The sequence below is a fragment of the Cavia porcellus genome, unplaced genomic scaffold (genome assembly GCF_034190915.1).
Source record: "Cavia porcellus strain 051 isolate PalLab524CR breed Dunkin Hartley unplaced genomic scaffold, mCavPor4.1 scaffold_5, whole genome shotgun sequence".
Lineage (NCBI taxonomy): Eukaryota > Metazoa > Chordata > Mammalia > Rodentia > Caviidae > Cavia > Cavia porcellus.
The window spans coordinates 67101985-67124032 of NW_026947488.1; the positions used below are offsets into that span (position 1 = coordinate 67101985).

The 22048-nt window shown below is 40.9% G+C and overlaps 1 protein-coding gene across 12 annotated transcripts in view; it reads right to left on the bottom strand.

Moving 5' to 3' along the window:
* Positions 1 to 13493, bottom strand: part of Tfdp2 (transcription factor Dp-2) — a 195197-nt gene extending 181704 nt beyond the window's left edge. For 3 of the 12 annotated variants that reach the window (XM_063249102.1, XM_003476523.4, XM_063249100.1), the window contains exon 1: positions 13347 to 13492. The gene's annotated coding sequence lies outside the window, so the exon portion shown is untranslated. Of the gene's footprint in view, positions 1 to 13139; positions 13313 to 13346 lie in introns of those variants that run through there. The other 9 variants (XM_063249103.1, XM_063249104.1, XM_063249109.1 and 6 more) reach the window with 5 other exon arrangements.
* Positions 13494 to 22048: the final 8555 nt, after the last annotated feature.

The following is a 22048-nucleotide window of genomic DNA, read 5'->3' on the forward strand; positions in this document are numbered from 1 at the left end:
ACTCTGTCTCAAAAAGACCAAAAAAAAAAGAAAGAGAAAGACAGACAGACAGACAGACAGCTGGGCACAGTAGTACACACCTCTAACCCTAGCACTCTGGGAGGCTGAGACAAGATTACAACTTCAAACCCAGCTTGGGCAATTTAGTGAGACTTTATCTCAAAATAAAAATACGGGATGTGAGGGCAATCTGGCTGTGACATCTGTGACCCTACTAATCACCAGGGTTGATCTGGCAGGGCTGGCTGGTTGGCGGGTGTCCCCTTCCTCCATCACTGCTCCAGGTGCATCTCCTCCTGAAGCTGCATGCTCAGTGGAAGAGAACCACCACTCCCAACAGAGGAGAAACATTTCCTGAGTCAAAGGTAGCCGAGTAGCTGTGTTCCCCTGCTACAATCTCCAAACAAGCTTACAAAATAAAAATATAAAGAGGCTGGGGAGTGGCCATGGTGGTACATGCCTGTAATCCCAGCACTTGGGAAGCTAAGGTAGGAGAATCATTGCAAGTTTAAGACCAGCCTGGGCTACAAAGTGAGTTCAAGGCCAGCTCAAACTGCATAGCGAGACACTGTCTCAAAAAAAGAGGCTAGGGAGTACCTCAGTGTAAAGGCTCTTGGGTTCAATCCCCAGTACTGTGCAAAAAATGAAAATAAAAAGGACAAAACAGGGGCTGGAGGTATAGCTCAGCAGCGTAAGTGCATGCCTGGCAAACACAAGGTCATGAGTTCGATCCCCAGCTTCCGAGAGAACATGGCGGACAGATAACAGCAACTACCGGAGGCTCTCTGAAAAACTAGGCTCAGAAGCCAGGTATGGTGCGGACTAAAGAGACATAAGCAGGTGGAGTTATGCTCTGCTGACTCAGGAACGAACTCGGCTGAGAGAAACCAACTTGGAATGCAGTCCTGGTGCTAAAACAGGAACAGAAAAGCCTCTGCTGGACCCCGCGCCATTGGAAGCCGCGATTTGGGTTTCCCGCCGCGCGGTGGCTGGCTGCCTCTACATCGGCTCAGCAAGAAGAGAGACACACGGAAACTCTGAGAACGGGAGTCTGCGAACGGAGTTGAAAACAGGACAGGCAGGGAGGCATGTTCTGACTTGTGGCGAGGTGAGTGAGAGAAACTGACACTCCACCACAGTTTGACTCCAGCGGACTTTCTGGGCCCGAGCAGTCCTGCGGGAGCAGGGCGCGGTGGCGACTCCAGCCACACATTCCCCTCTCGGGCGGGATTGGTGAAAAGTGCCTGGCCTGCGTGACGCTGCCAGCGGACCCCGTAGGCTGGCCCAACCCAGATCCCAGAGCCCGACGGAGGCCGGGAGGGGCGGGCCCCGCGTAGGCTGCCTGGTGCGCAGCGGTGAGTGGGAACACCTAACCGGGCGCAATTCGATCAGGCTGTGGCTGACAGGGAGAGAAGCTGGGCCTCTCATATAAGCTTGCATATATAAGGAACAGGGAATATGGGAAGAGGCAGCAACAAGAAAGGCTCCTCGGCCCCCAATTCTGAGAAACAGGCAATAGCGGACACCGCACCAATAGACATAAAGCGCCATATAGAGAGCCTCATAGACCAATTCAGGAATGAAGTTATCAACGACCTGAAGCTAGAAATATGCAAAATAGTTAGAGAAATACTAAGCACCACCCAAGAAAAAACAGATGGTGGAATGGAAGAACAGAAAAAGAGGGGAGAATTGTTTGATGGAGAAAACAGGGAAAGCATACAATACGTGAAGCAGGTTCAAAGGGACTACCAAGAAACTAAGAAGTCTATCAAAGACTGGCATAACAGCTTGAAAGAAACTAAGGACAGACTATCTGAACTGGAGGGCAGAATTGTAATATGGGAGAATGAAATGAAAAACTTCTTAAAAATAACAAAGAAACAAACAAGAAGATGATAAGAGGATCCATAACTTAAGGATTAAGAACATAAAAGAAGAAGTAGGGACACAAACAAATGAACTACAAAAGCTACTCACAGAAATAATCCAGGAGAATTTTCCTAATTTAGCAAAAGGTAAAGATACTCAGATGTATGAGGCATACAGGACCCCAGCTACCTACAACACAAACAGAGCAACACCCAGGCATATAATAATAAAAATTCCAGAAATTCAATACAAGAACAGAATATTAAAAGCTGTCAGAGACAAGAAACAGACCACTTACAAGGGAACACCCATCAGAATTACAGCAGATTTCTCTGCACAAACCATCAAATCACGAAGAGCGTGGGGGGAAATAATTCAAGCTTTGAAAGATAATAATCTCCAGCCAAGATTGAGATATCCTGCACAACTGTCCCTGGAAATTGATGGAAAAACAAGGTGCTTCCAGGATAAAGAGGAACTGGGGGAATTTGCAACCACCAACTCAACTCTACAGAGAGTATTGCAAGATATTCTAAAAAAAGAAAAATACAAAGAATCCAGAAATAGTGGAGGCCACAACGAATGGAGCAGAGAACAAAGTGAAGAAGACAAACTGACAGCTACTGACAGAATAAGAGCTCAACAGAAATGAGGCAGAGAAGATTGGATGATAGGAACAGCTATTTTGGAGAAAATGACATCTTAATAGGTAATACTGATTTAGTATCATCTTGTTTTGAAGTCTCATCTAGCTTTTGTCCTTCTGTCTCCAATGGTCTAAATAGGTTGTATCTTACTGGATTTTATTATGTACGATAGTATAAGCAAAAACCTTTTAAAGACAAGGAGATTATACAGAAACCACTGTTCATTTTCTGTTAGTCGATTCTAAATACTCTGTAATGCTGTCATTCTCTTAAATGGTTTTACATTGTTTTGATATACTTAATGCTACAGTATACGAAGTTGTACTCAAGGATTTCAAGGAAAGAGACAATATGGTAACTACTTTTAGGTCAGGATTACCTGGTGGTGAAACACTATTCTGCTTAAATGGTTATGTTTTGATCTGTGCTGTTTCGTTGTTATGCCCTCATTTATCTCAATCTCCACTCCATTATTTACTTGTTTATTTTTATCCTTTTAATTAAAGGAAAAAAAATAGCAGGATATATTATAGTAACCCACTTTGACTTTCCATTACCTCGATTTAAAGCCCTGTATTACTCTCACCATCTGGATTTTAACTGATGTTCCCCTATTCTGTTTTGCTGGATAGTATCAGGTTCGAAAATTTAGGCATCAGCTGTGAAGATAATGAGACTCATTATAATGCCCATTCGCGTTGACTTTTATCTACTTTGAAGACCTACAATGTCTCCAATGTTTTGGTTTTGTCGGTTTTATTCTTTACTGTTTTGTTCAATTGTATTATAACTAACGATATAGGCAATTCTATTAGAGATAGCGGGAGGCATTATGGTAACCATTGTTGATCACCTTGTATTATGTTTTCACATTATCTATTATGCCCACCCTTTTGACTTGACCGATTCTGTTATGTCACATTTGGTTTTACTCTCTTCCAAAAAAGTAATAAGAACCGTGGGAGCAATGAAACCCAAATTGTACAAAAGAGAGGAAAAGAAAGTGCTCTAAACTATATAACTGCATGTATATTTAAGTGTATAAGATAGAAAATGATATCACAGAGTTTTATTGGACCATTGATTAGAACTGTTTGCAGTATCATTGATGGAATGTCCACTTTACAAGCTTTAATTTTGTGACTTGAACAATTATTTCTAAGATGACAATATGTAATCCATTAACTAGTGATTTCCTACTGTTCATTTTTTTTCTGCAAATCTGTATAACTTGTACCCTTTCTCTGCTTTTTTTTTCTTTTCTCCTTAAATAAAATTAAAAATAAAAAATAAAAAAAAATGAGTTCGATCCCCAGTACCAAAAAAAAAAAAAAAAAAAAAGGAGAAAACAATGCAATTAAGAGACTGAATAAGCACAAAATGTGTAAGGCAGATGCCAGTATAACTGGCATACTGTTTTACATTAAACTTTTTGAGAAGGAATGGAATACACTCTAAAATAATGATAATATGGTAAATACATAAAACTGTAATAGTTATTATCATTATAAACCACTACACATTGTATGTAGTTATGCGCTGAACTATTACATGTCTGATAGCCCAGTAGGTCTATCTATACTAGCATCACCACAAACATGAATAATGTGTTGAAGTATGTCATTGCAGGCACTAGCCCATCATTAGGTAACAGGAATTTTTAAGCTCTATTATAACGTCACGGGCCCACCAACATACATGCAGTCTGTTAACTGAAACATTATCATATAGCTTGAGACTCTCTTACGCTTATGTAGAACTGTTAACATTGTGAGAAACAAATGGCACATACTACTGAACTCTTTATACAACACTCTAACTTTCCTGTAAGTTTAAATTTAGTTCAAAGGAAAATACTTAAAAGAAATAGAGCAAATTATAAAATACACAGATACGTGTTAGCGAAAAATCAAACTGAATACTTACTACATGCACAGTTTTTAATCACATTTCCCCCAAAATAGTTGTTTTATAACATAGTTTTACTTCTAGTACTAAAAATATGAATAGGCCAGGCGGTGAACATTTGTAATCTTAGCACTCAGGCTGAGGTTGGAGGACTACCATGAATTTGAGGCCAGTCTGAACCACATAGCAAGACCCTGTATCAAAAAAAACAAATCAAAACCTGGGTGTGGTGGCACACTCCTGTAATCCCATGCACTTGGGAGGCAAAGGCAGGAGGATCATTACAAGTTACAGTATGGGCAGGACTGGAGGTTTAGCTCAGCGGCATAAGCGCCTGCCTTGCAAGCAGGCAGTCGTGAGTTCGATCCCTGGTACCGATAAAAACGAAAAAAACAAAAACAAAAAAAAAAAAGTTACAGTATGGGCTATCAAGTGAGCCCAAGGCCAGCCTGAAGTGCATTATCGAGTCCCTGTCTCAAAAAAGAAAAAGAGGGCTGGGGATTTAGCTCAGCAGCATAAGCGCCTGCCTTGCAAGCAGGCAGTCATGAGTTCGATCCCAGGTACCGATAAAAAGGAAAGAGAAAAAAAAAAAACAGAAACAAAAAGTCTGAGAAAATTTTTCAGAAAAAATATTTAAATCACAAACATTCAAATCATAAAAGGTAAAAAGGGCAAATCCTAGGCCCAGAAGAGCCCACAAAGCACACATATTTCCTTTCCCATTATATTCACAGGTAGTATTAGAAAATATGAAGTATGAATTCCTAAAACAGATAGAGATAAACTGCAAAACTTATCCACGTTGTCACTGTCATAACATTATTCTGCCTTCTGCTGCAGGACATCTAAGAAATAACCAGACAGCAGGCTGACAACTACTCTACCTCTGTAGTAGCTGAGAAAAGAAAAATCAGAAAATGTTTTACAAAATTGTTGAGTCAAATTAATATTACAGTTGTTTTTACTCAAGGGTAACCTGAATCAAATTCTTGCTTTACAGGGTAAATTACTAACACACAAACATATACATACTGAGACAAACAGACTGACTGACCTAGACAGCCTATCAAGGCTCAACTTAGCAATCTATCAGACTGCTTCTATAAAGACTTAAAAGTAAAAAAATAAGAAACCTGTTTGTGCCATATTTTTTACTTTGTAGGCAGAGACGCTTGTTTTCAAGCACACTAATTTTCTAGTTGCCTATTAAATTTATGAGACATAACCCTACCTCTGTTCATGCAGCACCACTATTAGCCATAGTATCTGTCTTTTGAGACAGGGTCTCACTATGTAGGTTAGGTTGGCTTTGAACTCACAGAGTCCTCCTGCCTCAGCCTCCCAAGGACCGGGATTACAGGCCTGTGTCACCAGGCCTCGAAGCCACAATATCTTTGACTAAAAATGCAATGGTTTTTCAAGACATGGCGCTCCTGTTCTCTGACTAACAATCACTGCCATTATTATTGCTTCTTTCTACCTTTTGAAACACTTGCAATTTTTTTCTTGTCTTTTATTATGCTTAAGACTTTATGGTATTTTTTTTCTCAAATCCATTTTATTCAAGGATAAAAACAAAGAAAGAAGAAGAAAAAAACTACAACAAAATTTCAACACACGTCAATTGGGGCAATTTATGCAATTTTGTGATACCTGTATTTTCTTTTAGGTTACACATTCTTAATTTTTTAACAAGTCAAGAGAAGCTGTGACACACAACAAAAGCACATACAGGCTATACACTACAATGACATGTGCTATTTATATTACAAAGAAGCCCCCCACTATACCAGCATACACTTCTCTAAATTCATTCTTCTATTCACAGCAAGTCCATCACTATCACAAGGTAACAGTTTATAACCATGATATAATACACTGCAATACAGTTGAATTTAAAACAAAATATTACACAGAGCACCAGGTGTGGTGGTGCACACTATAGTCTGAGTTCTCTGGAGCTGAAGCAGCAGGATCACTGCAAGTTTGAGACCAGCCTGGGCTACAAAGTGAGCTCAAGGCCAGCCTAAACGGCACAGCAAGACCCTATCTCAAAAAGAGGGGGAACAAATTATGTAGAAATGGTGTATTATTTTATCTTTATGTTTTTATTCTTTCATGTGTGGTGCCCAGGATCAAATCAAGGGCCTTGTATACGCCAAGCAAATACTTTATCATTAGGCTACAGCCCAAAATAATGTGCTTTGTTTTTCCAGTGCCTAGTGCTCAAAGCCAGGTCCTTAGGCACAACAGTCAAGACTTCTACAACTGAGCTATGCCTCAACCCTAATTTTTATAGTGCACAGGGACACTAGGATAATGACCAAAGGCATCATTAATTTTCAAATCACTCATATATCTACATTTGAATGAATTCACAACACTCTAAAAAAGTAAATACAGTAATGGAAAGACTGAACCAAAAAGAATCTGTAAAGAGCCCTGGCTTCTCCAAACTGTTTTATCCCAACTACACTTTTCCTTGCGTGTAGAATTCTGTAAGCACAATCCTATGTCAACTCAGTGTCTCACACAGTGCCTATAAGGTAGTACACACTCCTATGATACTGGTGGGTGACTCGGAGGCCAGCTCGAGAGAGCCACCATCGCTGCATCTCTATTGGGCTGTTGATTTGTATCACTTTTGAGAATACAGAAAGAGAAAAGGGACTTCAGTTGGCGGAGAGGGGTTTCTTTGTCACTTTCTTAACTGCCGAGACCTCACACCTGACACCCACAACTTAAAGGAGAAGGTGTTCATTTCAGCTCATGTTCTAGTGCACAGCTGCCTGGCTCCAAAGCAGGCAGGTATGGCAGAAGGGCCTTCCTGGCTTTCCTGTGAGGAAAACTGCTCACATCAAGGAAGCCAGGGAGCAGAAACAGAAGCAGGGTGGATACACTCGTCCAGGTCACATCCCCAGCAACCTCCCTCCCCTGAGTGGACCCCACCTCCTAAGAGCAAGTCTGCTATAGCCTCCAAGGGCCAGTCCTCTCCTACCCCCCACCCCCCACCCCCGCGGTGAGCACACAGGCTCTTGGGGAACATCCAGAAAGACAGTAATGGGCAGTGCCTCAGGGGTAGAGATGTGCTTAGCATGCACAAGGCCTGGGTTAAATGCTGCACCTGACACCACGGTGGCGGTGGTTAACTCATCTCAATTCCTGTTTTCATCTCCTTCCCCCCTACACACACACCTTAACCTCTTTGCCCTTTCTTTTCTTTTGGTCCATGTTGGCAGTGCATAACTGTCTTATTTTTCTCCCTTGTCACAGTTTCAGCCCACAATCATCTGGCTCCAAGGCGCAGGGAGTCAGGGCAGACAGCCCTCGAAGAGGGACAGTCATGATTGCCGGAAGGTAGCAAAACAAAGGTCAACCACAGCTCCTGCTATCTCATATACATTATCCAGGATACTTAGGGTGGGCAAGACTCACACCCTTAATCCCTGTGCCTCTGAGCCTAGCTCTGCACCCTGAATCAATCCCAGCGTCACACACTTCAGATCCAGCCCCACCTGTGGCCCCATGAGGGGTGAGCATCTAGATACAAGATAATGTTTACACTCCTTGCAGGTACATGTACATAACACATCTTAATTCCTTTTTTCATCCCTCATCCATCTCTTGATCCTCTCCCTCTGAGAAAGACCTACCTCCCTACTCCCTTTTTTTTCTTTTTTTTGGGGGGGTGGGGGGGAGCTCGGGGACCTAACTCAAGACCTTGCCACTTACCAAGCAGGTGCTTGGACCATCGAGCTAAATCTCTAGCCTCCTACTTCTTATTTATTTTTTGTGCCAGAGATCAAACTCATGACCTCACACTCACCAGGCAGACGCTTACACCACTGAGCTAAATCCCCAGCCTACTCCCTATTATCTATCTTTTATTTGCTCTTTATTTTTATTTATATTTTTGGTTTCCCATGTAAGAGAAACTGTAGGCTGGCATTGTGGCATATGCCTATAATTCCAGCACTCAGGAGGCTAAAGCAGGAGGATCATCACTTGACCATTCATTTCACTTGCCCAAGGTCAGCTTGAACTACATAGTGAGTTCAAGGTCAGCCCCAACTACCTAGTGAGATCCTGTGTCACAAAACAAACAGAAAGAGAGACCTGGTATTTACACTTGTGTGTTTTACTTGCCATTAAGGTCTCAAGGTATAGCGAGTTTATTTTCCTTTATGGCAGAGCAGTACTCCACTGTGTGTAAAAACCCAATTTTTCCATCTGTTGATGGACATGTGAGTCCCTTCCAAGATTTAGCTGTTATGAACTGTGCCACTATAGACAAGGGCACGCATGGATTATTATAATATGATGTCTTTAACTCTTTGGGGAAGATACCCAGTAGGGGAACAGTTGGGTCAAATGGAATTTCTAGTTTCAATATTTTGAGGAATGTCCACTTTGATCTCCATTAGTGATTTTACTAGTTTACATTCCCACAGTGGTACAGAAGCGTTCCTTTTCCCTGCAACCTCTTCATTATTTGCTATTATTTGATTTCTTGATGATAGCCAATCTTTCTGGGGTAAGACAGAATCCCAATGTTATTTTAATTTGCATTTCTCTAATGGCCTTCTATGTTTAGCATTCCTTCATGTATTTATTTGCCATTTGTACTACTTCTTCTGTGATTCATTTCACTTGCCCATTTTTGACTGGGTATTTTAAAAAGATTTAAAACAATGTGCCCTGTACAAAATGGACATTTAGTAAATTTAATCAGTGAATTAATAGAAACCAATGCCCAAAATGAATGAGAAGACTGAAGAAAATTCCTAACTGCTCTAAGCAAACATTCAATAAGGAATAGTGTTTGATTGGGTTCCACACAGCTACAGACATTCAGAAACTGTAGAAAGCAGAAGAAACTGTTAGAAGTCTCAAGACAAGAAAATGTAGTGTTTTTCAAAAAAAAAAAAAAAAAGAGAAATGGAATCCTGCTAACTACTGAACACTGACAACAAAATTCCAGAATTATATTAGTGTTACTTAAAAACTGGTGGTCAACATATACTACGAGAAAGTAGTATAATTTCATTCTGAACAAGTAATAAGAGATTAAAGTGCTTTCCCTAAGTTATTAAACATAGGATATAAAAATTGAAGCAAAAGGGCCAGGGATTTAACTCAGCACCATAACTGCTTGCCTGGCAAGCACAAGATCATGAGTTCAATCCCCGGTACCAAAAAAAAGATTTAAAAAAATTTTTTTTTAATTTGAAGCATATAAAATCTGGATATTAGTAAAGTACATGTCAAAATTTCTCATATGTTCCTTGTGAAAATTTGGGACTATCTGAGGGGAATAATAGAAATTAACTGAATTTCTAATTGGCTGACCAACTTGAACCAAACAATTAATAATAATAAGCTTTTTATTACTCACAAGAGAAGTCTCTAGCACAGCAATAACTCTGTTTAGTCCTATCTGATCAACATTTTAATAAAAAAATTGCATGACAGCAATTATACTTTTATTTACCAAATGCACAGATCTGATACTTACTGGATGAGCAAATCAGGAATTTTTAAAAATGTGAACTGGAAAATATCTGGTAAAAATTTAACACAGATAAATGTAGAGTCCTATCAAAAATCATCCCATTAAACAATTAGGAAACCCAGGCATGGTGATACATGTCTGTAATCCCTGCTACTCAGGAGGCAGAAGCAGAAGGATCAAGAGTTCCAAGCAATCCTGGGCAACACCCTGTTTCAAAAGGAGTGAGAATACCACTTACTGGTAGAACACCTGGTTTAACTGGGTAATTCTCATTACCAGGTCAGAAAAAAAAAATTTGCCTACAATACACAAGAACTTGGTGGTTCTGTCGCCAGCACCATCAAAAAGTAAATAAATTGAGAATAAGAAACAAGCACTATTAACTCCATTTTACAGACAAGAAATCTGAAGCTCAGAGAGTTAATTTCGGATCATCTTGTTAGGTTGTAGCACTAGGATTGAAAGCCAGGAAGGCTAACTTGGAGTTTACCTTTTTCACCAGTATGTATTATTAGGAAGTAGTGGGACACAGTTAGCAAAGAAGCATATCCACTCCTTATGGGCCTGCTTTTAAAAACAGAGAGGTAACTTACAATCTTCTGTATCACTTAAAGCCTAACTCTGTATACTCTACTTTTTAATTTTATTTATTTATTTATTTTTGTCTTTTTGAGATAGGATCTCACTATGCAGTTCAGGCTGGGCTTGAGCTCAACTTATAGCCCAGGCTGGACTCAAACTCACAGTGATCTTCCTGCCTCAGTCTCCTGAATGCTGCAATTATAGCCGTGCACCACCATGCCTGGCTATCTCCTACTTTTAAGAATATGGATTAACTAAAACAAACCCATAAGTAAGTCATAAATATTGTGAAGAGGTTCAAATGACCAAAAAGCCATCAGGAGAGGTTAACAACAGAGAATATTTTTGTCAAGAAAAGAACTAGTGGATATGAACTCTTCAAATAGTTGAAAATTCATAATATGGTACATGTACAATAAGGCCATAACTTGCAATTCAGTTAAAAAAAAAAAAAAAAAGGAAAATTTTGAGTTGTCTAAAGAGCTTGGCCTCAGAAACTATAAAGCATTTCTCCAAAACAATATAAAATGCAAATAATTTTGCAAAACATTTCCAAGGATTCACAAACCTACTTTTAAAATCCATTCATGCCCCACACCTAGACAGTCATGTGTCTCAGATAACAATGGAAAACATTCAAGTATAAAGAGGCAAGAATATTTAATCATCTTTAAAAGCCATTGCAACATAAAATTCTACAACTTAAAAATAAACTCTCAATCTATGCCTTCTAATTTCTTCTGAGATCCATTATGATAATTTCTGCAATGAGTTTAAAAGAGAATGAAAAGATTATACATCCCATTTCAGGCTGTACTGAGAGCAGATAGGTCAGTTAAAATTTTGGCTGCAAGGACAAACTTGCATGTGCCACCCAGACTACATATTCACAAGCACATGGGGGAGGGGTCAGTTACACAACCACAGAATGGAATCGGAAGCACACTATTACACACTAGAAAATTCAATTTTCCTTCATAACCAACTAGAAATGAAAAAAAAAAGAGCTTAGTAAGTCTTGCGCCTTTATTAACAAATGTTTCAGGGCTCCATTGCTGAACTGCAATTGTACTATCAGAGCAGTGTTACAGACAGCATGTCTGCCATGAGACTGAACTGGTTGCAGGCACAAAATGATCTTCATAAATAACACAACCCCTACACAAGTGTGATAGAACCTAGGGTCTGGGCATTTGATTTTTCTCCTGGTGCTATTTGAGACTGGACAGACATGAAGATTAATTAAGTGATAATGCTTAAACTAAATTATAGACTAACTAATTATATGGAAAAACAAGCTGCAATGTGGATGAATTAAACTATATTTAGTTCTGAAAAAGATAGGTCATGATTATACCATGGAGGAAACAGATGAATTTCAACTATATTTATTAGACTAAGATTATTCCAATCCTATAAAAAAGTAAAATACAAGTGGCCCAGAAAATTAAATCTGGCTGTAGCTGCATAGCACACTCTGTAACCCAAGCATTCTTGGGAGACTGAAGCACGAAGATCCCAAATTCAAGCCCAGGCTGGCCAATTAGCGATTTAGCAAGACCCTGCCTCAAACACATTTTTAAAGGCTAGGGATGGAGTTCAGTGAAAAGGACCTGCATTCAATCACCAGGATCGGAAAAAAAATTTTTGCCACAGAAGTCAAATGAAAGGACATAAAACTAAAATTCAAGAGAGAATGGGGAAAAGAAAGAATGAGTTACCAACTCAGTGAAGGAAAGCAAGTGGCCTTTGAGATGGAATGAGGAAAAAGGAAAAGTATTCAAGGGCTCAAAGGGAGTTGCAGCAGTGAAAATGGAAAAACTGTGAGCCTATTTACTGTTTCATCAGAAAAGAAAAACAATACGGAGTCCTTTGCTGAACCAACACCCATCATCGTTAATAAAAATGCTTAACTCTTTTTAGAGCAGGGCACTTACTCTGCAGCGAGCTTTGTTCCAAGTGTGTTCCACAAACTGGTCCCTTCACTTCCCCCAATTCCTTGCCCTTGCCCCGCACGAGTAAAAACTATTATTTTACAGATGAACACGTGCTGAGCTTGCGTCCCCTTCGCAGTTGTGTCTCTCAATGAAATCCCACAAACCTTCCTACTGCTCTGAGGAGAAGGATCATGGTTTCCAGAATTTCCCAAAGGACTCTAGGCCTTAAAATAAAGTGATCCTCTATTTCACAGAAAGTTCCCTTGTGGAGTACGCGAGGTTCGGGCACAAAAACCTTTGGAACTCTTAACAAACACCTGGTGGAGACAGATAGAGGCTGTGGGTCCAGGAAGAAGGAAAAGTCAGAAAACCAGATTCGGAAGCCATCCTTTTCCTGACGAGGTCAAAGCAGAAAGTAACCGTTCCCTCTTCCACCAGGCGCGATGCAGGGTCGTTACCTCCCTAAATGATCTCCGAGAGGAGGAGGAGGACCCTCGCGGGCTGCCAGTCCTCGTCTGGATACTCGGGATATGCGGCGCGGGGGAGCGCCCGTGGGAATGGAGATGCGACTCCGAGGGCCAGGGGACCTCGGGCTCGGGGAAGGAACATTTCCTAGGCAGGCGCCCGCCTGGGTCCAAAGGCCCCAGGCGCGCAGGCCTGCACTCTCGCCCCAGACCTTACCGCCGCTCGGACGTACAGGACCAGGCGGCCGCGAGGCTGTCGGGCCGCGCCTCGGGCGAGTCTCCAGAAGCCGACGCTTCTCTGGCGTCCACACTTGGCTGCAACTAGGTCCCAGCAGACTCACACCCGGAGAGCAGGGGTCTGCCGGGTCAAAGCCCAGGATTTGGAGGCCCTAGGACATGATGGAGCGCGCACCCTAGAACCTACCCAAAGAGAAAGAGGCAGAGCACTCCCCGGGTGCCAGGCAGCGACGGCGGCACAGGCGACAGCGCTGCCGATTTCGTCCGCCCTCACTCCACAGAGCGACAGCCCCGCTTCCCCCGCGCAAGCTTTGGCGGCGGAGCAGCACGCCGCGCGCCGATTGGCCCTCAAGATGCGTGACGCAAGGCGACGCTCCCCACAGATTGGCCTGGCCGCCAGTGCGTGCAAGGAGTAAACAAACCCCGCCCCCAAGCTTCCCCAAGATGGGAGGGGGTCTCGAGCCCCGCCCTCTTCTCCCCACCCTCTAGCTAGCGCCCCACAGCGGTCGGGTCACCTCATCCACCTGAAGCCTCAACTTCAGGAACGCGCCAAGCCTTCCTCTGTCTCAGTCTTTTTCCCCTCACCATGACTCTACCCTGGCTCCAGAATGTGAATCTCTTTGCCATCCATTCCCATAGAAGGAATGTATTCACCTTGTAAACAGGGAAATGAGGTTGGTTATTATCTTGATCAATGGGCTTTTGGTAGGATGGGGACGGGACGACGTGAGTGACGCCATGCAGTGGGTTGAGTCAGGGCATCTTGAAATTATTCAGACAATGGATTACAGTCCACTGGAGATGAGGACGTTCTTCAATACCCAGGCAAGGTAAGATCCAAAACAGGCTAGAACATCGTGCCACGTGCAAGCTGAAGGCTGAATCTTCAGCTGCATGCACCCCTGACTCCTGTCAATTTCAATCAGTATTAAAGATAGTGTTCATTGGTGCACAGGTGAGAAGTCCTGTCACGCCATGGAACTTCTAAGGTGAGGTGGGAGGGCCTGACCTTAAAATTAATTAGGTCTTTTGTTATTTCATTCCGTTCAACTTTTATTGACCTTCTTTATGCCAAACGCTATTCTTGATTTTGGGGATACATCTGTGGACAAACTATAGAAAAACTTCCTGCCTTCACTGAACTTACATCCCAGGGAGATGATATACAAAAGAAATAAGTAAAGTAAAAACTATGTCATTTGCTGGTATGTGCTGTGAAAAAAATAAGCATGTAAGAATGGCTTCAGTTTTCAATAGGTAACATTGAGAAGGTGCTATATAAGCAAATATCTAAAGGAGTCAACTTTGGATCTTTCTTTGGAATGGGATGGAGAGATAATTGCTGCACAATTGTTCACAGATAAAGTTCTCAGAGTCCAAAATACCAAATGCAGAACTTGTTAACAGATATTCTAGGGCTGGGGATTTAGCTCAGCGGCATAAGTACTTGCCTTGCAAGCGGGCAGTCATGAGTTCGATCCCTGGTACTGATAAAAAGGAAAAAGACAAAACACACACACACACACACACACACACACACACACACACACACATTCTAAAATGCAGAAAAACCCCAATGGAGCAATTACAGTTCCAGTGTATTAGTCCACTTTCCTGTTGCTGGAAGAATATACCCAACATCACAACTTAAAGGAGGAGAGGTTTAATCTGGCTCTTGGTTTCAGAGGTTTCATTCCGTTGTCCGTGGGCTGCAAGACAGGAATATAGTGACAAAAGGGCATGGCAGAACAACACCGCTCACTTCGTGGTGGCTAGGAAACAGAGTAAGCATCAAAGAGGAAGGGACAAGGGACAAAGATCATGACCAACCAAACACACCCAGTAGTGTGCTTCACCAATGGTGTTTTTTTAAACTAATGGTGGTTCTCAAGCCATTCAAGTTGACAACCCAAATACCTAGTAGCAAATCAATAAAGATGTAGTCTTCACAAGAAACTTCGTTAAGGTATTATATTTCTTTTATTTAACACGTATTTATCACTCTACACACAAAAGATACAAATATTAGAAGGGTAGGAAAATAACTTCATCCTCAAGGAACTTAGTCAAGCAGGGAGAAGTACTAAAAACCACTCCAATATGAAATATCAACGACCTGGGAAGAAACTGTGTGGAAAAAAAAAAAAGAAAGAAATATCAACGACCATAACTGAAAGTAGACACAAAGTGCTTGGGTTAATGTGGGGAAAGTAGTAGATGTTGTCAAGGAACTGTAACTCTTCCCAGATTTGGGAGGTCTATAAGGAAAGCTTTATCTGTATAGAAAACTCATATTAATTTTGGGATAAGATTATAGCTATAACTTCTTTCTAAGGTGACAGTTTGAAGACAATTTTTATTTGAACCATATGAAATCACTGATATTTGGCATTTTTTATATGCTTGCCTTTTGCAGAGTTAATTTGAGGCTTTTGTGAGGTGTTGAACAATAGTAGGTGTTGAACAAATGATGGCAATTATTCTATAGTATTGGTTTTGAAAAAAAGATTTCAAAATCAGTGTTTCATAATAGCTTCAATTGCCATAAAGTAAAATAGGCAATGAAAGTTTCAAATTTTCCATATACTAGTTTGATCTAGCTGTGAATTTCCATGACCTAATCAGAGTATGCTGTGAAAGACAGTGAATGCTAGTTTCACAGCAGGCAAGAAATTCAGAATAAGAAGGAACAGCTTGGTTTTGAAGCCAGAAACTGAAAGTTCTCCAGAACAGAATAAATTGTTGAGTTGCTACAGGGAAAAAAATTCATGTAAATCAATTTTTCATTCCCACTCATGTTTCAATTTAGCAATTTGCACACTAGTCAGCTTTCTGTCTTTCTTCTCATTCCCCATTAAGGGATCTTATTTCCTTTGATAAAGGAAAGAAAGCTACCACCACTCCAGTGCCAGAGGGTAGATGTCCAAAACGTGGCGGCACACTTACTGATTCAGCAAACACTTGTAAACGCTGTGTGCCAAAAACTGTACAAGAGGCTAGGCATGGTGGTGCACACCTGTAATCCCAGCACTTGGAGGCTGAGGCAAGAGGATTGCCTCAAGTTCAAAGCCAGCCTGGGCTACCTAGGGAGTTCAAGGCCAGTTTGGACTCGGTAGGGAGACCCCATCTCAAAACAAACAAACAGAACTGTGAAAGATGTCAGAAACAAATACCAATGTCCAAAGAGCTCTCTTCACTAGTGTTCCTTGTGTGGGGAAGGGTCCCCCCCAGCTCACCTGCAGCTCACTTTCATATGCCTTCTCATCCAAGTTTACTAAGTAACACTTTCTTCAGAAACCTACCCTTGATTCCCCATCTCTAGCTCTTTAACGGTAAAAATTCTCTTTGCCATTCTAACATTCCTAAATATGCAGTTGTTCATTTGGTATCAGTCTTCCATGGGACTGTAAGCTCCTGAGATAAGTTATGTCATTCTGTTCCCTAGCATATATCCTCAAGAGAAGCTTGGTACATTTTCAGTGTCATTGTTGGGTGGATGAGAGCGCCATAGCCTGACACAGTTAAAAAAAGAGGAAAGAGGAATAAGTAAAGCCTCTCTATTTGTAAACACGTGGGCCATGAGTCAGCAACAAAGAGAGGCTGTGAAAATGGTTGTTAAAGGTGAAACCTGAGTTATTTCCACGTGCTGCTCTTCTGCTGGATGCTGCTTTTTTTGCAGGTGCAGTTATAGGGCAAATTTCGATATGCCAGAGGATCACTTGAGGAACTTTTGTTGCAATATATACTATAAAGTGGGACCAGATTGTTTCCAATAAGCTTCCAAAGGATGCTGGTGCTGCCTCACCGGCCTAAGGTCATGCTTTCAGTAGTGAGGTCTTTTTAGGTACCTTTTTAGCTCAAAGAAAGATCTGCTGTCCGGAAAGTTCCAGACATGCTTTTTAAATCCTCTTTGACACCTAATCTATACAGTGACTGACAAAAGAATACTTGAAAGTGTTCATTATAGGGTTTTGTCTTCCACAGATTGTCCTAGTATATATAGCCCAATCACCATAACAGATGTGGTCTCTCCCTAGTTCATTTCTGGAAGGACTAAGTTGGGGGAGTAGAGTGATTTTGCAATCGTGCTTCACAAAAGTAACCTCTTCATAATATCAAGCCTTTTTTAATTTTTAAATTTTTTTTTTATTTTTTTCTGGAACCAGAAATTGAACTCAGGATCTCACACTTGCCAGGCAGGCACCATGCTGCTGAGCTATTTTCCTGGCCCCAATATCAAGCCTTTTTGTGGTGGAGGTGGGGATACTAGGGATTGAACCCAAGATCTTGTCACTGTTACATCCTGAGCACTTTTTCTTTTTTCTGAAACCAGTTCTTGCTAAATTTCCCAGAGTAGGCTCTAATTCACAATTTCCCTATCTCAGCCTCCTTGAGTCCTGGGGTTACAAGTATGTGCTACCATGGTCAGCTGATCTCTTATGTTAAAATATCTTATTCATGTCTGCCAGTAATCCCAGCTACTTGGGAAGCTGAGGCAGGGGGATCACAAGTCTGAGGCTAGCCTGGGGGAACTTAGTGATTTCTCAAAATAAACAATAAGAAAGACTAAGGTTGTAGCACAGTAGTAAAGCACCCTTGGGTTCGATCTCTAATGCTGCAATAAATAAATAAATAAACCTAGGAATACAATCCAAGTGTAAGGTATAAGCTGGAGGTATGCAACTCAGTGATAGAGCACTTGCCTAGCATGTGCAAGACTCCAAGTGTGACCCCTAGCACAGCTGAGGGAAAAAAATGATAAACTTTCATGCATTACCTTTAAGAAACAGAAAATTAACACTATTGGAACTTTATGTGCACCTCTCCAGTTGAGTTCCTTTATGTTCCCCTTACCAAAATAACATCTTAAATTTTACAATTTCTTTATTTTTCTTTATAATGTTAACAGGAATATACATGTCTCTACACAAAACCCTGTTTAGTTTTTCATGTTTTGAACGTATATATTTCAGGTCAAAATTTATTATTCATCTGCACATTGCTTGTTGGCTCAGTACTACCTTTGAAAGCCATCTGACCTGGTATATCTAAATGGGTGTTCATTTCCACTGAAGTAAAAATGATAATATGATGTAATAACTCTCTTCTTGATAGACATTTGGGTTTTTACCCTCTTTTCTATTTTGATATTATGAATATTCCTGTACATGTCATTTTGTATATGTGAACATTTCCAGAGGGACTTACATTAGTAGAAAGGTGAGAGTCACTGTATTTAACTGGCAATGCACAGATCTTAGCTTGTTCTCCTTCCTCATAAACATCCTGACAGAAATCTTTATATATATTTTTGGCTTCCAAAAATGAAAATTCAAGAATATTAGACACAACAGTAGTCAAGAAAGTGATCAGATCCTCTTTAAAAATTGTTGCTTTCTGCTTCTCCTGAGGATATATTTCTACCCTTCCAAACTATTGGCTCCATGTATAATTAATATTGAAGCATAACTAATATTCCTTTCACATTGTTCTAAGAAACAGTAAATTACGACATTTAGTATAATTTAGCTAATTATCTAGATCTGTGCTACATCCTATAGTAGCTATTTGCCTTATGTTGTTATTTAATTTAAATGAAATTTATATAAAGTAAAAAGAAATAGTTTTAAAAATTCGGGTATAGTAGCTACATCCTGAAATGTCCAAGAGCCACAAGTATGGTATTGGAGACTGTTCATTAAAGGGTTAATTTATTTGACTAATCTTTACATTAGCAATGTAATGAACATTCATTAATTTTATTAATCCAACAACATGTTAAGAATCTTAAAGCTCACAAAATTTAACTTTATTTCCTTAGAGCTGAAGTTAAAATTTTCTCTCTACTCCCAAATAGTAGAAAGGCTAGTTTTGCCCATTAAATCTAAATGGAATCACTTCGAGTTGCCTTAGCTTATTTTGGGTAGTTATTCAGGCAATTCAGTGGTGGTGCATTGACAACATTTCCCTTCCTCTTCCCCAAGGGATCATCTTATGTATTCATTCATCAAATACTAGTTGTCTTGGCTACTTTTCTCCTTGCTGGGACAAAATACCTGACACCCAAAATGAAGGAAAGAAAGGTTTATTTGTCTCACTGTTTGTGGAGGTTTCAATCCATAATCAGCTGGCTCTAAGGCAGAGTGGCATGGCATAGGGGTGACACTTCAAGGCAGGAGCAGAAGCTTCTTTTCCTCCTTTATATTGTACACATGCCACCCGCTTCCCAGGATGGATGTAGCACTCACAAAATCTCTGTTACCTTCTCTTGCACAGGATAAGGATATTTACAAAGTGCGATCCTGGCTCCCTGCTGGGTCTTTTAGTTAAACTTCTAAACTTCTCAAGTTATGGTTAGATTAGTTCTATAATGTTCAGTATGTATTCAATGTGTGTGAAGATGGGGACAACTATTTGGAAGAAAACTAGAGACAAGGGGCTGAGGGTTTAGCTCAGTGGCATAAGCGCCTGCCTTGCAAGCAGGCAGTCATGAGTTCAATCCCCGGTACCGATAAAAAAGAAAAAGACAAAAAAAGAAAGAAAGAAAGAAAGAAAACTAGAGACAATAAGATAGACAGTGAAGATCTCTAGTGGAGTTGCTTTGAAATCTGTGTTTCTTTAAATTTTTTCCTTATGATCTCTTTTATTCTGTTTTGTTATGTTTAATCTTACCCTCTTTAAAATTAAAAAAAAAAAAGACATGAAAGAAGGTAGAAGCAGCCCTGCATGTGCCAGTGACATAATTGCTGCTGGAGTTTCCTGAGGCTGCAGCCTGCAGGGAACTCACCTGTGAAGTGCACACTTCAGAACTTCTCCTTGAGATGTGCAAGAGGAGCAAATCTACATGCTGGTTCCCAGCTGCATTGTTTAAAAACTGTTCTTAGTCACCTTCTTATTGGGACAGAATACCTGACACCAACAACTTAAAGTAGGAGAGCTTTATTTTGGCTCACAATTTCAGAAGAAACATGGTGGAAGGGACTGGTGACGGACAGCCATGCACATCATGGTGGCCAGGAAGCTGAGAGATAAGGGAGGGACTAAGGAAGGGGGACATCCTTCCAAGTGACACCTCCAGTGACCTGCCTCCTCCACCAGGTCATACTTGCCAATGGCACATTTAGCTATGGATCTATTTGGGGATTAATCAAGTATAGTGCCCCCATGATCCAATCATAAACCCACCTTTGAAGAACCCACCTCTGAATACGGGAGAGTTTGGGGGGACATTTTAGATCTAAATCATAACACTGTGCAGTAAGGTATCAACACTCTAGCACTTCAGGTTTGAATATGAATGAAAACATCAGAGTATGTTCAGACAAGCATTTCATGGTGAGAGGCAGAGAAATCTCAGCTCAAAAAACAGATGCAATAAAGTAAGGTGAAACAGAGGCTGTCATGTTACAACTGGGGAGCTGATTGCTGCAATAACAGCTGGAATTAAAAGGTAGATCAGGGGCTGGGAGTGAAGCTTAGCAGTACCTTGGATTCAGTCTCCCAATGAGGATTGGGAGTAGACCAAGACGTGAAGGGGGGCAAAAGGCGACCAACACTGAGATCACTGAATAACAAGTGGAAAATGAGATAGCTCTTCTGTACAGAATTCCAGGAAATAAATGTAAAGCAGTAGAAATAGAAAGTCATCATTACTATGCAAACCACAAGAATGATTGCTGCAAGAAGGAACTATCCATAAACTCTAAACTAGTGAAGGGAAGTGTGACAGCATACCGAATTTCTTTTCCTTCGGCCGAGGTCTTATTAGTTTGCCTGAGTTGGTCCAAAACTCCAGGGCTCAAGCAATCCTCCCATCTCAGTGTGTCAAGTAGTTAGGACTACAGACATGCATCATACTGCCTAACTGGCACCCAAGATGCTTACCTGCTCTCAAAGCCATCTCCTCACAAGACTCTTACTAATAATGAAGGGGAAAACAGTAAACTTAGTGAAAAAACCTGGCAGACACCACCTCAGTTGGTTGGCCAAGGTTAACATCGCCAGTAATAATTCATACAGATACAGCTTCATGATAGGATGCACTGGAACCACATCACTTCTAACAAAAATGTAGACTCAACCTAGTCACGAGAAAACAACATTCCAGTGAGCACTGAGAGCTATTCTAATAAAACAAATATCAGTACTCTTCAAAAACTTCTATGTCATAGAAGAAAGGCTGAGGAACTGTCGGATTGGAGGAAACGAGGATGACATGAAAATTAAGTACATGAGATCCTGGATTGGATTCTGAAGCAGAAAAAGGGATATTTGTCAGAAAATAGGCAACATTCAGTTTCCTGTAATAGGGCACTTAACTAGAACAAGTATCAACCCCCAGTATCCTCACCCTAAAATCAATTTCTCGGAGAGTCACATTCAGCATGCTGGCTGCTGGGCATGGGGAGATGTGCCATTCGCCCTCGAACCAAGGCCAAGTTGGTCCCTAAGGTTGTAAAAAGGCCCCTCACAATGAGGAAGGCTGCTGTGCCTTTCTCAAAACCTCAGCTGGCCACATTCTGGCACTGTGGTGAGGGAACCTGTTCCTTTGACCCCTGCCACCTTCTCTATAGCTAGTCAGAGCTTTTTAAAAAGGGGCCAATGGTGGTTAAAACTAGTAGCTTCAATCCCAGCACTCGGGAGGCTGAGGCAGGAGGATCGTTTCGAGTTCGAGACCAGCCTGGGCTACAAAGTGAGCTCAAGGCCAGCCTGAACTGCACAGTGAGACCCTGTCTCAAAAAGACAGAAAAAAACAAAACAAAAAAAAATAGTAGCTTCAAATAGCTCACAATTAAAAAAAAAATAGCTCACAATTAAGGAAACTGTGCTGAATGCTTTGGTGACCACTGAAGAGTGTGCTTTTAAGTTGGAGAGATCATAGGCTACCAT